Below are 16,231 nucleotides of genomic sequence, written 5' to 3'. Positions count from 1 at the left end.
TGTACGAACTTGTCAATGTTGCTAAGCACCACATTATATTGTTTGGCATACTGAAAAAACAATAAATCATTAATAATACTTTCATTCAATGATATGATTTCTTTTTCAAGCATTTCTAACTTACTCAAGTTGTTTTTGATAATAATGTCCAACATCTCTAAACCAGTCTTGTCGAACAATTCAACCAACTGTTTATAAGCCGTAGATCCCTTTTCAATACCATTCGGTAGTTTATTAATCCTAAGACCCTTCTGTACTTGCTTCAAGGAAATGGATTTTGAAAGAAATGCATTGTCAAGTTGTAAGCCCCGAAACCTTCGACATGTACTTTCAAAATGTTCAAGTTGTTTCTTTAGAGATGGCGTCGGAAAAGCCCTTCCCTCCTCATTCGAAACCGAGAAGTCGACGTCTGGAATTCGGAGCCATTGATGAATGTCCCTCCGTTTATGTTGTGTCCCATCACTGGTTGAGGCTCCATCGTTACCAATGCCACCTCCTGCTTCGTCGACACCCAAGGCAAGAATGGAGTGTAGTGTAAACAGTTGAGCTTGCGACTCAGTAATCGTCACCCGAGTAGACTTCCCAGCCTCCACCTGGGTCTGCGTAAGCAACCCTGTTAGCTTCTTAACTGAAGCAGTCAATTCACGAATAACTAATTCCATAAAAAAGGGAATTTAGAAAAAGATCACCCACAAAAAACAGCCGGTGAAGTCGTAAAGTTAAACTTGTAAAATACTCCTAACCTAACAGGGTAAAAACAGTTAAAAAACAAACACAATAATTACGAGCTGCACCAAGCCATTTAATGAAAAGCTGAAACAAGCTCCAATATACTAAGAGCTTTCACCATCAAACTAATGGCTTCTTCAGAGTAAAAGGAGCATCAAGTCACATAGTTTAAATACAATCTGCATTTTCCAGCTGACCAATCACAATTGTTACATAATTACCAAACATCACAGCATACATACTGATATATATAGCATGTAAAATGACACTTATAATTTCTGTAATAGTGGTAATAAAACTATGATTATATTGTAAACGTATCACAATATGTATTAAATGAAACTGAGAAATGTGTACTGAACAGGGGCTTAAAATTTATCCCAAATGGTTTGCCAAGACTATATGAGTTAAAAAGTGATGTCTTTAAATTTATTATAAAATTGCATTTACGTGATTTTTTTTTTTAAAATGAAAAATGTAAGGATGAAAATGTTATTATTACTGAAGATATAGAAATCAGTGATGATAGTTTCTATTCATGTCACTCTGAAATGGAGATGGCAGAAAAAGCATATTGCTGTTTTGACACCGTTATGATAGAAATGCAAAGTAACTTCATACCACCATTTAGAAATGAAAATATTCAACAATTCTATCATGTTCTAAACCATGTAATTGAAAATGAATATCATGCTTTTTTTTTAAAGAAATAGAATATAAGTAAGCAGGAATGGCTGTGTTTAAAAAAGCTGTGTGAAAATCATGAGCTGGTATTTAAACCAGTGGATAAAGGGGGAAGTTGGTTATTATGCATTTTAGGCAGTATTGAGAAATGTGTAATCAACATCTGAGTAATGAGAATGTTTATAAGAAAGACATAAAGATGTATATGATAAAGCTTTATGTGAGTTTGATGAACTCATATATCAAGGGGTTAGGTTAAAATATTTTACATCTGTGGATAAGGAAAGGAAGTTTTGTAGAAAGGATTGCACTATAGCAAAATTTTTTTGTCTGCCTAAGATCCATAAAAATGCAACTAACCCCCCCCCCCCCGGGAGACCTATAGTATCAGCTTGCAGTTATTTCACAAAAAAAATTGGCTAATTTTTTACATGGTTATTTTGTTAAGGAAGTGATAAAATTACCTTCTTACATCAAGGATTCGTTTGATTTTTTAGAAAAATTAAAAGAGGTTAGGTGGGAAGAGGATATGTACTTTGTAGTAATAGGTGTGGTCAGTCTTTATACGAATGTCAAACATATTTTTGGGCTGGAGGCCTTGGAATTTTTTCTAGGCAATAGTCCTAAAACTGAGTACATCAAGGAACTAACTTCCTTTTGTTTAGAAAACAATACTTTTGAATCCGACGATGTGTATAAACAGATGCAGGGAACGGGGATGGGGGCAGAATTTGTCCCCATGTATGCCAATCTCTTTATGGGCTATTTTGAAAATTTGCACATCTATCGTGATGATTTCTATAGGAAAAATGTACTGAGATACAATAGATTTATAGATGATCTCATCTTTATATGTAAAGGTGGTTTTGAAAAAGTGGAAGAATTTATAATAAGTTTAGAGAAGAATAGGTTTGATATCCATTTTGATGATTTACAAAAAGGAAGTGCATTCATTTTTTGGAAGGTAGTAAGGAAGGATGGGTAAGAACAAAGGTTTATAGGAAACTTGAAACTCAAGATCACATATTATTTGGAACAAGTTGTCACCCTCCACATACCATTAGCTCAATTCCATATGGGGAATTCATGAGGGTGAAACGAATATGTAATAATGTTTGGGACAGGAATATTGAGATAGAAAAGGCAATACGTTTGTTTCATAAGAGAGGGTATGGTGAGGAACAAATTGATGAGGGAATAAAGAAAGTAATGAGTAGTGATGGAAATAACAAAAAATAAAAATAATAAAAATAAAAATAGCATCAACAAAAATAGATCTTTTGGTAAAGCTAAGGGAGTTTCTATTAAACTAGAGAGTATAGTGAAATATTACTGGAAAATTATCAGAAAAGAGGAACAAGTGTGAAAGGATTTAGAGCTGAAATTTACATATAGGAATGGAAGAAGTATAAGGGACTTACTTGTACATGGCACTTTTAAGAGACCTTTGAATGCAGACTTAAGAGCTTTATCAGAGAAGGGCACATTCCCTTGTGGGAACTGTGCGATCTGTCAATTTATTGTGAGAACCTTTCCAGAAATTAATGGTAAAAAGTATCAGGAATATGGATACTTTACCTGTAATAGTATAGGTATAGTATATGAGCTTAGATGCCCATGTAATAAATACTATATAGGTGAAACTAAGAGAAATTTCTCGGCCAGAGTCAAAGAACATATTAGAGATATAAGAAAAGGCAGACTGGTTAACCCAGTAGCAGAACATTTTTGTAATTTTCATGAAGGGAATCCTGAAGGATTGCAAGCAATGATATTAGAACAATGTAAGAAAGTTTTTTTTAGCACCGGAGGGGTTAAAATATAAATTAAGACAGACAGAATCTACTTTTATTTTGAAGTATAATACCTTGTGTCCAAAAGGTTTAAGCAAGGAATGCAATTGGAAAAGCTTTTTATAATGTTTCTTTAAGAAGAACTTAAGTTTAATTGAAAGGTTGGGGGGGTGTGTTTTTTTCTTTTTATATAAAAGAAGAATGTGTTTTATGATGAAAATATACTCTGAAAAGGCTGTGGAAGCCAAGGCGCAATAGGATTTGGTTTGTTTTATGGTGTTTAAGAAAAGCTTTTTTACTTGCTGCTTGCTGTGCTGCTAATAGTTGCTGCTAATATTCTTTTATTAAAGAAGAAAAGAAAGGAAGAGCCTGTTGTGGTTCATGTTAGTTCCTGACGATTCCTGTGGATGTACTGGCCTACTGGTGTGTGATAAAAAAACTGTTTACTTTTTGAGTGTGGTTTATATACAGCTGGTAAGTTTGTCCTCACAGCTTTAAAAAGTATAGAAAAAACAGAGAAATACAAACAGGAAACTATAGAGGTAAACAGGGAGACTTTAAGCTTAAAACAGACTTCACTGACAGTGAAGAGTAGTTTATTCCAGCACTGGAAAGGGTGCTATTGCTGATGTTAAAAAGTAAATATTGTAGTCAAGAAATTTTGAAGAGTAAGAGCAACTTTTAGTAAAATGGCAAAGAGTCTTTACACTGATTGGAAGGCTTGGTGTATTAACTTACAAGATGAGCCAAACTGGAGGATTCAAGATGGTGGCAAACATGTACAAACACACTTGAATAAGCTCCAATAACCTAAAATAAAAAGGGCTACTAGCAATCACATAAGTATACAAACTAAAGGATTCTCTTTAAAAAGACAGCCTGACTATTCAGTTTTCTTGGAAAGGAATTAAAAATTCATTGATTTCAATAAGCATTTTTTTTCTTCAAAAACTTGCTGGTTCTTATCTTGTGATGGAGATCATCCACAGTGATTGCTGCTTCTGAGGCCTGATCTGCAAGAGAAAATCAGCAGAAATAATACAGGAATCAAGAGAGGAAATTAATAATTGTCAAGTTCCATTTCAGCTCCATGCTTTAACCACAGAAGTTTCAAACATGACACATTTTTATTTATTTTTTATTGATTAGTCTGACTGGGCACAGGTGCCCTTTTCCAGCAAAGACAAAGTGAGAAAACCTCTAAAGTGACAGGGACAAAGCCAGGAGGCAGAGAGGAAGTTTTTTAGTAATGGTTTGAAAATATGAAGGTGTGAGATTGACCAGAATAATATAGGAATGTTATTTCAAGTTCTAGCTACGTTATTGGAATAGAGACTGACCCCAGCAGACCTTTATGGTTTGTAGATGGTATGCAGCTGTTTATCAGTTGACTGAAGGGGACAGTTTGTGGTTTGTAGTCAGAATTGGAGCATGGGGCAAATTGCTTGGCATACAAATGGGGTATGGATAATTTTATTGGTTAAGATAACATGGGTATAAGATGGGGAGGTGAGGACGTTTGAGCCAGTTAAGTGCTTTTAGTGCAAAACATTGGTGGGTGTGAAGAAACGTTTTACCTTTACTATTCATACTTGATGTAACACAAAATTAAATTCCTTACGGCTTTTCCTTTAAGGCTATCCTTTTATTATAAAGGTGAGAGACATGTAATTACCATACCAGAAGAAACTAAGCAACTTTTTTCTAAAGTTTTCTGTTTTACTACAGGTTGATACTTTTATTTATATATAGTAGCAATTTGAAACTATTTTATTTGTTTTTGATGTAATTCAAGAAATGCTTGGCTGGTCTAAATAGGAAGTAAGAACAGCTGACTTCCTAGCCTTTTTTCTACCTTCAGGATCACAAAGGAATCATTATACTTAATACTGAGCAGCACTATATTTCAGAAATAACACACAATTTTATGTTATTTTAGGATTTTGGGTACTGAGACTGTAGTATGATGTACTGTAAAAGAAGACAAACATTTCCCCATCAAATATGTAAAATCTGCATTCATGTAAAGCATTAATATACTAGTAGTTTTATGCAGTAAAGAAAAAACTGAAATTTCTTTAGACCTGCAACATTCTTTTAGATTTTATTTAAATACTGTATATGTTCTACTCTTTTTGAAATGTATCTAACCTCAGCATGGGGGTAGTTATTGGAGTGCATCTGCTATGCAAAATATTATGCAGACAGCTATCATGCTTCAGTTTACATGGTTTATTAATTGTTATTTTAGGCTCATAATTATTTTTTTGGTTTAAGTCCTGCTAGGTCAGTTTTCTTATTTTTTTCTCTTGGGGGTAGGGGCTGGGTTAGGCCCACCTGAATGTATAGAGGGAGGCTATCTTGGTTTATTTTTCAAATGTTTGTGTTTTTTAATATGTATTTTCTTTGTAAAGGTGTATTCCTTAAAATTTTCATAGAAAGTTACCGTTTCTCAAATGATGCACATAAAAATTAAAACACATCATATTGAGGTCATTATTTTTTGTTAAAATATATGTTAATTTACTTAATGCATCCAAAACCTTCATTGCAGAAATGGTATGTTTTGACATATAGATTCATGGAATGTCAGAGGATTGCAATCTTCAGATAAAAGAAAACTTTTTACTCTTATTTCTCAAATCTCAAGAGCAAATTATTTATGTGCAAGAGAAACATATGCTTGACAAACAATGGAGTAACATCAGCAAAAAAGTAGATTACACGTAAAATAACAGCTGGCTTAAGTAAAAATAAAGCTAGAGTAGCTATCACTATTAAAAATATGTTCCTATCAACATTAAAGAATGTAATAGCGATCCAAATGGGCACTAGTGTTTAATCATATTTAATACCAATGTAAGTCATAAACCAACATTATTCTTGAGCGTCAATATCCCTTATACATTATTGTTATATTCTCAAAAATGTCAAAGACCACAGTATAATCTTAGGATTTGACTGGAATACTCTTGTGAACCCATGGCATGAAACTACAAACAAAATTAGAAGTTTTGATAGAAACATAGCATCACCTATTTTGGAATTAAAAATAGAATGTGATCTGTCAGATCCACTCCTGATTTCTCTGTCCGAGGGCAATAACAATACTAAGTCCTCAACAAATCATAACTGCACATATTTTCTCCTTGTCATAAATCATGGGTCCTTTATGGATTTCTTTTTGACATCTAATAAGATTACCAACACCCTTAATTCAGTTAGTGCAAATCCTAGAACATTTTCTGATCACTCAAAAATCTCCTTAAAATTAAATGGGAAACTTTACTCTTCAAAGGTAAATCCTTCTCATATATTTAATAATTTGACATTAAATCCATTACTACTCAGAAAAGAAGTAGAAACCTAAATAAATGCTATGCTAGATGGATTTTATCATAACCTTAAAAATTCAAACTACAAACCAGATCTGCAGTAGGCAGCACTAAGGGCCCAAATCAAAGGCTTACCAATCAGTGAAGTATCATATTATAAATATATAGATAAACAAGAACTGAACATTAAGTCATATATACATTGTAGGAATTAGAAAAGATGCTTAAAACTAAACTATAACAAAGAAACAGAAGACAAATTAAAATCCTTCCGACAATTAATCCCTCAATATATGACTCATCTCACATGGTATGAAACCAAAACTCTAGCTCTCTACTTGGAATAGATTCAAACTCCTTCCAAATGTTTACTCCAAATAATTAAAATACATAAACTAAACACCCAAATTAGAGAAATAAAATGCAATAATGTAACCTATACATCTGAAGAATGCATGTTTAATATCTTTGAAAAATACTATCCTAACCTTTACTATAATAGAACTAAATATCACAATGGATGCAGAAATAGGTGACTATCTACAACAAATACATTTTCCAATGATATCCCCAGATCAGATAAAACACGCAGATAAACAATTCCCTAGGATTCAATAAACTTTGTGTGGGTTTTGTGCAGAGCCTACATGCAGAGTTTTCATGTACACAATGTTGCTCATCATGAATGAAGCACAGTGCATGAAAGCAAGGTTTCATTGCTCACATCAGTGTTGCTGGCCACAAAACCTTTAATATGAATGTGGATCAGACCTCCTAAACTTTTAGTGCAAGAAATCTGGACAAAGACTAAAATAATGGATGGGATAAAGGCCCAAAAATGGGGACAGATTTACAACGTTGTTCTTATAAACTTAGAAAGTAGCTAGAATAATAGGATTTCTGTTAACATGTATTTTTTGAAGGGTATGAAGTACAAAACTCGAATGTATGTCATTATGTATTGACTTCAATCTTCAGTGATTTTCCAGAAAACCACAGATTTTACAAGGAACAGCTTAAAAATATGATACAAACATTTGAACATTCTGCAAAAGTCTGGACAGTTGGGAGGTATGATGCAGATAAGGTTGCTGGCCGCAAATGTGGGTTGTAGAACAGCATGGCAATTGCTTTTCCCTTACTTGAGTTTTCTTCATTAATATTTGTTTGGGGCACTGCCATAGATTATTTTGCCACATTTCAACTATTTCTCTATTTTTTTTTTAAGTTAGTGTTTGCTTGATGTACCGCTTAGCACAAACATGTCTGTCTGTGTTTCCCTGGTTTGCGTGACACGCGGCAGTACACAATCTGCATAAATGGACCACCTAGGTTGCAGACAGGACCCATACAACCACAAACATATTATTTATTTATTTTATTTCAGTTTGATAACTGGGGATGTCCACTGGGCCACAAAGAGCCCATTTTCAATGGAGGTCCGGGGAGAAATGCTCTTGTGAACATTTACAGAGAAACAATATATACAATAAAAATTGTCAAAGTAAAAGTACATCATTCAATACAAAATGGATGTGGTAAAACATACAGTACAGTACAATACAAATAAAATGACTATGTTATACATATTTTGATGAAGAGAAATAAGAGTATCAGTGAATTTTTTTTCTCTCGGTTTGGGCAGGAGAGAGATGTGGGTGCAGCAGAAGACTGTCATGTTGGGATAAAAAGGGGTGATTGCAGTTGTTGGAGCAGTGGGTGGAGAGGTTAGTGGCTAGAGGGAGACATTTAAGTTGGGGAGTGGGATGGGCATATCCATTTAGTAGTAAGATAGAAGAATAAGAGGGATTTAAATTTGGTGTGATTGGGGGTATTGCGAAGAGTAGGAGAGAGTTCCAAAGTTTAGAAATGGAGCAGGAAAGAAGAAGGTGGTCAGGGGGTTGAAAGGGTTTGTAGATTTGTAGAAGGTTCTGGTTTTCTAATCTTAGTGAGTGATTAGGGATGTGGGGACTTAGTGCAGTGGAGAGAGAGGGACAGCTAGTGGGTTTGTGGATTAGCTTGTGGGCATTATTGAGTCTTAGTAAGGTGAGGTAATTGGGAAGTTCGAGCCACTGTAGAGTATGGAGAGGGTGACAAGAGTGAGATGAGTTTTTTGAGTTGGTAGCAAATTTGCTTATTTCAGTATAGCATGATTCGACTTTGTGTTATAGACCGAGTTGGAGATTGTTTAGCAGGGGAGTGCTATGCATAAGAGAGGGGAGCAGGTAGGAGGAAGCTAGGGTTTTTCTGGTGGAGGGGAGAGACAGTGGTTGTGTCTGTATAGAAGCCCTAGTTTTTGGTGTTTTTTATTTAATGGTGGATTGAATATGGGTGTCAAATTTTAGGTGCTCGTCAATAATGACACCAAGAAGTTTGGTATTTGAAATTATTTTGATTGGGATGTTATTGTTACTGAATACTGAGAAAGAGTTTATGTCTATTGGGGAGTTTCTAGAGGGGGAAAAGATCATCAGTTTAGTTTTATTAGTATTAAGGGCAAGGTGGTTATTTTTCATCCAGGATTCAGTTTTAGAGAAGGCTGATTGAGTTTTTAGAAGAAGGTCAGAGGGGGTGGAGTGGAGGTAGAGCAGATGGTTGTTGCGTCATCAGCATATTGGATTATAGATGAGTCAGGGATGGTGTTTTGAAAGTTGTTAATAAATATATTGCAGAGTAGTGGTCCTAGAACTGAACTTTGTGGGACCCCGGTAGGGCTGTGTAGAAAGGGGGAGGTTGAGGATATCCATTGAAGGGCTTGTTGACATTCTGAGAGGTAGCTTGAGAACCAGGCTAAGGTGGAGGAGAGAGGTTGAGAGAGGAGAGTTGAGTTAAGAGTAGGGGGTGGGAGACAGTGTTGAAAGCTTTGGATATGTCAAGGAAAAGGGAGGATATAAGTTTACCAGAGTCGCAAGCTTGATTTATGGTTTCAAAAAGGATAGGAGGGCTGTCATGGTACTGTGGCCAGGGTGGAAGCCATGTTGAGTAGGGTAAGAAAGTTGTTTTGAGTAAGATGTGACATTATTTGAGTATGGATACATTTCTTAAGGATTTTAATATGGGTGAAAGGATAGCTATAGGTCTGAAATTGGAAGTGTCAGTGTTTTTGCCTCCTTTGGGTAGTGGAATGATTTATGCATGGTGCTAGATGGATGGGACATATGCTTCTTGGATGGATCTGTTGATTAAGATAGAAATGGGAAAGATTATGCTGTCAGCAGCTAATTACAGGAAGGTTGTTGGGAGACTGTCAGGTGCATTCTGGCTGGGTTTTAGATGGAGTAGTAGGTTTTTTATAGTACTTGTGGGAATAGATTCAAGGTTGAAAGGGGGGAGTAAGTGGTTGGTGGGGTTGGGGGGTTGAGTAGTTGTTGTTGGGGGGTGGAGAAAAGAGGATGACAGTTTGGCTATGCAGTCTATGAAGAAGGAGTTAAATTGGCTGGCAGTGTCAAGGTCAGTAAGGTTTGGGTTTGGACGGGGGTTTTCTTTGTTTCCAGGGTGAAGGAGGAAGGAGATTGTGGTCCAGAACTTTTTGGGAAGTTTGAAGTAGTAAAGTTTATGATGTCTGGTTATAAGTTTTTTTACAGAGTTGCAACGTTGTTTGAATAGTAGTAGGTATTTGGGTAGTTTGGGGGGTTTTATATAGTTTCCAGGTTTTGTCTCTTTGCAGCATGGCAAATTTGGTTTGTTTGGACAGCCAGGGGGGAGGCATTAGCTTTGATTCATTTGGTTCTTATAGGGGCATGGTTGTTGAGAGTGTTTATGAATGTGTCATTGAAGTATGAAGTGGCACTGTCGAGGGGCAGGGTTTTTAGGGGGGACCAGTAATTAAGTTTTAGACATTCAGTGAAAGTCTGAGAGTTGAAATGGGAGAGATTGTGTGTGTGTATGTAATAGTGTTGTTGCTGGAGATGGCAGGGGTGACGGTCAGCAAAAGCTGGCAGGTGGTCACTGAGGGAGTCTGGAAGGATTCCTGAGTTTGAGATATGGTTGCGATGGGAAGTAAGGATCCAGTCAATGATGGTGCCAGAGGCCAGATGGTCTAGTAGGGGAGTTTATAGAGCTGGGATGTTGTTACCTGGGGGTATATATATAGGGCAGCTATACATACGCATTCAATTAATACTATTGGTCATTGCACAAACATGATAAGTGGCATCACTCTGCAATCAACAGTGAGAACATTACAATGAATACTAACATAGGGAGTATGTGACTAATTTATTTAATATTTATTTATTTATTTATTTTACATTTGTTTACTGGGATAGTCCACTGGATATATATCCATTTTCAAAGGAGGCCTGGGGAGAAAAGCTCCAATTAGACAAATTACAAAGATGACATTTAAAAACTATAAAATATAAAAATTACAAAGATAACATTAAAAAATATAAAAATATAAAAAACAACATTTACAACAAAGAATAAAAAACAAAGTAAGTATGTATAATGGTGCATGGTATTCCCTAATAGGGATACACAATTCACATGGTCAGACACAATTAAAGGCAGGAGACATTAGATGGCATACAGAGCTTGGTGAAATAGTTACCTGTTTGATATTTAGAGACTCTCCTTTCAATATTTAACTTAATCAAGATTGGTACACAGGCAGAGCCAGTTCATTTTGAGATATTGTTTGAGGTTATTTTTGAATAGACCTATGGAGGATTGCAGGGTTATATGGTTTGGCGACGGATTCCAGTTTTGCCAACAAAGTTGGCAAATAGGGATTCACCAGCAGCATTGTTAGCTTTGTGGGTTTGGATGAGTAGTTTTTTGGATGACCACAGGGATCTCAAGTTGCTATAGGGTTTAATGATATTTGAGTGAGGGGATATTCTCAGGGTGGTACAAAATTTTGTGTGCTATTTGGAGTTGATTGAATTGAATTAGACTGGGCAGTTCTAGCCACTCTAGTTGTTTCAGGTTCTGGCAGTGGTAGGTTTTGTAAGTGGAGCCAGTGGCGAACTTGACAATATGGTTGTAGCTATGGGAGAGCTTACCTAATTCTGATTTGTTGAGGTTTGAGAGTACCGGTGAGGCATATAGTAAAGTAGACTGTAAGTGTGACTGGGCGATTGCAGTTCTAGCCAGTGGATTTAAAATGTTTTGTTTCTATACAGTGACGCAAGCTTCTTATTTATGGTGTGTATGGATTTGTTGACCTGTAGGTCAAATTTAAGATTATTGTCTATGATAACCCCTAGAAGTTTAGTGTGTTGATCTGGGGAGATAGCGGTACCATTGTTTGACGTGACAGAGAAAGAAAGTGTGGCAGATTTCTGGTGGGGGTGAAGAGTAGAAGATTAGCTTTATTGGGGTTCATTAGAAGGCATTGGTTGGTGAGCCAGTTCTCAATAGTGTTGAATGTATTTTGGGTTAGGGCTAATTCTGTGGCAGCAAGTGTTAAGTGGAGGAGTGGAGTGCAGATGGTCCAGGGTTATAATACAGGGTGTGCAAATTTTGTGTTACTGTTGTGACTTTGCAGATTATAGAAATTAAGTGCAACATTCACAACTGTTTTTTCAGCCTTCTTCTGGCAAAAGCTGTCAGTGTAGAACAACCATAGAGATGGTCCATTTGACTAACACATTTGCACAAGTGCCTGTATACCAAATAACGTTGAAATTGCATTGTTTGCCATTGTTTCATGTTGCTTACCATTGTGCAAACACATTGCCCGGCAGTGTGCACCCTCTACTACCATGTTTGCACGATGGTAACCAATGCACAACTTTTTCAAATGTTGCAAAACCAAAACGTGTGCACTCTCAGTAAGCATGATACTTGCAATTGGCAGGAAGATGACAGGATACAAAATTCATTGTGTGAGAAATTATCACTCTACTTTGAGCTTGAGCTGTGGTAGACATGTCTGGTGTTGCTGGTGAGGGAGTGCATTTCCAAGCCAGAGGTGGAGTGTTAAGGAGTCCAAAGTCTTTACTGGAGTCCTAGTTAAGGATCACAGCCCTGGTTGCTGCAGCAGGGATATTCAGGCAGAGAATACAAGTCTGAAGTCTGGAATAGTATTGCCAGGGCTTTGACCAGTGCTACAGGTATCCCCTGCACTGGCGAATAATGCCAACATAATTTTTATCACCTCCAGAGGATGAAGCAGGATACCTTTGACCATGGATTGGGGAATTTAGTACACGAGACATGCCACAGATGTGTACATATCAATTATAGTGACTAATTATAAGAGTTAAAAGCTGAATATAGTCAAGACTGGTATTCATAATGGTATTCTGTTCTATTCTGTTTTTTTCCCCAGCTGCCAAGGAGTGAGCTTTGAATGTGAGGTCTCCTGCCACGCATTTGTTAAGGATGCAAGAAGCATGTGGTATGTATGCATTAGAACAGTATTGTTCTAAATAGTAATTTAATAATAATAATAATAATAATTTTAATAGTAATTCAGTAGCATGGAGAGTTAAGGATGGCTGAGTTAGTATTTAATACAGCTGTATCAAACTGAGTATGCATATCTCAACTGCAACAGAAAGTATTCATGGCTTAGTCTGTAGCAAAAAGCATCAGTTTCATATTCTCAAATAATAGTGAGCATGCATCTCTAAACTGTAAAAGGAAAGTATGAATACAGTAGTCTCTATGACAAAATAACACTACAGTATTAGATAGCAGTCATCAGTTGTGGGTTCAGAAAACACACTTCCAACATATACAATACTGTTAGGTTTTCATTGTTATTGCAATGTAACTTCAGAGCTCTATACCAGTGATACAAATGGCCTGCTATATCAGTATATTTGGAACATGCATATGTACAATATATGCATACCTCAAGGAATGCTGGCTGCAATCTGTACTATAGTGTGCCTCTGTTATGAACTGTGTAGTCTTAAAAGTAATAAAGAAATGTGTTAGGAATTTGTAGTGTTAAAAGTAAAAGTAACAGAATAGAGTCAAATAATTGGATCAGTGCTTTGTATGTCACATATAAAGTTACTAATGTTTTCCTTTTTTCTTTCATCCCAACCCTTATCTTCCCTTTTTTCCCCAAAGCACAGAGGGGTAGGTTTGTCCCAGAGGATCCTCCTGCCCCCACTCCACCAGCTACAGCACTGCTGCCCAGCACATCTGAGGTGCAACCTGGAAACATCCCCCTCTGCTGCCCCTGAACTAGCTGGCCCCTCAGGTAGTTCTGCCCCAGATAATAGGCCTGTGGCTCCCTCCAGAAGCGGTGGAAGAGGTGGTGAATTTATTTTGTCTTGTATATTCTGTCTGCCATTGTTTCTTCATGTACCCAATTTACCTGACCCAGACATGCCTACATCCTTCCCCCAACATTCCTCTCTCTACAAAAAAAAAACAAACAAAAAAAATGTTTTGTCCCATACATAGCTCTCCATTTCACAAATGTGTCTTCTTGACATGCTTGATTCAGTCCCATTGGCTGTACACCATGATTGTGTTGTGGTCACCCCTCTATCTGGAGGTGACAGTCCAAATTCAGCTAATATTTTGCATATATGATCATGTTTTATTGTTGAAGAAATGGATAGTTACAGTTCTTGCCTACATCCCTCATGCACATTCCTGCCCTCCTTTCAGTTTGTTTTTCCCCTGCTTGTTCCCAATTTCATCACTTTCATGTATTTTCCATTTATTTTCTTTAAAGCATAACTGCACTATGGTGCACATTGCGCTCCAACATAAAGCAATGGTGAATGACAGCAACATAAGTAAGTGTTTTTAAAGTATCATACACACTTGTAAAATTACTTCTTACACCCGTATTCAAACCAAGTAACATCTACCTCCAACAACAATGCATTAACACATGCTGCCACAGAGTTTGTTAGGTAGCAGATGTATTTTATACAATGAATAGTAACTCTCATGGTTTAGCAATGATTTCCATTGGTACTCCCCCATGCTTGCACCCCATATCACCAATGTCATATCTTTCCCACTGATTTTGTATGAAGCATAATTGCACAATCCCCAGTAATATTTTATAAAGCATTAGTGCATTGTGGTTCATGATGGCGGGCATTGAGCACCATCATTAAACAACGCTAATACAAAAGTAGTTTGATGTATTAGCTACAGCTGTATTCAGAACCAGTAACATCTGGCCGCAAAAAGAAACATATTATTGCATTAGGTGAATTAATACCTGCAGCCAGAGAGTTAGTTAAGTAGCAGGTGTATGCAACAGGAGTTAAGTCTGCCATTTGCTATTCAGTCTTTAAAATACACCTTCTACACAACTGAGTCTGTAGCACCATCTGTTAATGCATTGATCCATTCATTTTTTGGGGCCAGATGCTACTGGGTTTGAATCTAGGTTTATATAACAGTTTGAAATACTTTTATGTGTAAAAACAAATTCTAAAGTGTGATAGTTGGTATGGAGTTCCTAAAGTATGGCTAGATGGTACTGGTTTCCAATCCAGCTACATAATACTTATAACTGCTTTTGCTGCAGCCGAACATTAGTGCACAGTTCGCATCATCGCACAATTATGCATTAAGGAAAAGAAATGGGAAAAATAGGAGTATAGTAAATTGGGAACAAACAGAGGAAAGAACAAAGTGAAAGGAGGGTAGGAATGTGCAGGAGTATGGTAAGAAAGAACCATTGAAAAAACAAAAATGCAGGACCAAAGCACGTCAAACACCCAGGAATCTTCAGCTACTCAGCTCTTTAACAGAAATGTAAACAGACCACAGTATCACACAATAAAAGTTAAGTGCTTTTCATCTGGTGCAATGACCAGACTTCTTCAAACAAATGACAGCAGGCACAAAATCATTTTATATATATACTAGAACATACTTCCCTCCACCTCCTAATTATTCAATTATTCAATTATTCAATACAAAGACAATGAACCATACAAATAAGTCTTCAACTTATAAAACTAGAATACAATTCATTCCTTAAGAACAGTTAGTTCATTGCTAGTATTTAAAACAACTACTGCATCTGTTACCATAATATGGCAACAAACAATTACCTAAAAAACTAAGAGAAATAGCCAGCATAGAATGTGTTTTTAAAAACAGAAATTATAACTAACCTAATGTGTATTTTTAAATGCTTAGCATTCAAAGCTCACACTGTTCAACCCCACATCAACTGTAAAGGTTGCCACCATGTATAAATTATACAACTGTACATAGTAGATCAACCATAGTTATAAGACCAACATAAAATCTACAGATATAAAAATAACCATATATCAGATTTGTTTTAGATTTTAGATTTGTTTAGATGTGTGCCATTTCCCTGGTATTAATGATGGTTGCTCTATATAATGCTTATTGAAACTGAAACGTTTAAACAGATAACATATACTTTCATAAGTGTTCTTGTCATGATAATTCTATTAGGACAATGTGTCCTGGGTTGTGGTATATGATTATTTTTATATATGTTATTTTTTATATCTGTAGATTTTATGTTGGTCTTATAGCTATGGTTGATCTATTATGTACAGTTGTATAATTTATACATGGTGGTAACCTTTACAGTAGATATGGGGTTGAACAGTGTGAGGTTTGAATTCTAAGTATTTAAAATACACACTAGGTTAGTTATAATTTTTGTTTTTAAAAACACATTCTATGTTAGATATTTCTCTTATTTTTTTAGGTAAATTGTTTGTTGCCATATTATGGTAACAGATGCAGTAGTTGTTTTAAATACTAGCAATA

This window comes from Protopterus annectens, chromosome 6.part0 (genome assembly GCF_019279795.1).
Source record: "Protopterus annectens isolate FY-2018-M chromosome 6.part0, PAN1.0, whole genome shotgun sequence".
In the NCBI taxonomy this organism is placed as follows: Eukaryota; Metazoa; Chordata; order Ceratodontiformes; family Protopteridae; genus Protopterus; species Protopterus annectens.
The sequence above is the reverse complement of the archived record's forward strand: the minus strand, read 5'-3'. Positions refer to the sequence as shown.